Source organism: Myodes glareolus, chromosome 3 (assembly GCF_982192425.1).
Source record: "Myodes glareolus chromosome 3, mMyoGla1.1, whole genome shotgun sequence".
In the NCBI taxonomy this organism is placed as follows: Eukaryota; Metazoa; Chordata; class Mammalia; order Rodentia; family Cricetidae; genus Myodes; species Myodes glareolus.
In genome coordinates, this window is record NC_142028.1 from 24,444,117 (window position 1) to 24,444,622 (window position 506).

Genomic DNA, 506 nt, shown 5'->3' on the forward strand with positions numbered 1-506 from the left:
CCTTGTGGGTCTTTGCAAGCTTGGAGGGGGACTCAGGACCAGATACCTAACGTCACTGCACCTGAATTCTTTTTCCTTCCGTAAAGGGAATAAAAATAATCCTCCTCCTTCACAGGGTTGTGAGGATTAACTGAGCTAATTCATGTGCAAATACTTAGAACAGTTCCTGGCGAGTATCAAATACTCGATAAATGTTTTCTCTCCCTTTTATTAGCTTTGGAGATGGTAGCACTCCTCCTCCCCACCCCCGCTGTTCTGAAACCATTTCCCATCTGAGCGCTGGCCAGAGGAGGAGCCTGTGGCTAAGGCTTCAAGAGGAGGCAAACATTCCTCAATCCCTGGTTTCTCTGCTGCAAACACTTGAGGAGGCTCTTCAGCCTTCTCTTTAGCAACTCACCTGTCTTCCCCTAACCTTGTGTTTAAAATCTTGGAGTTGAGAGGGAAAATTCATGCTTGGCGGTGGCAAGGGGTGGGGGTGGGGGGGCGTGGACTATGCACCCCTAAGG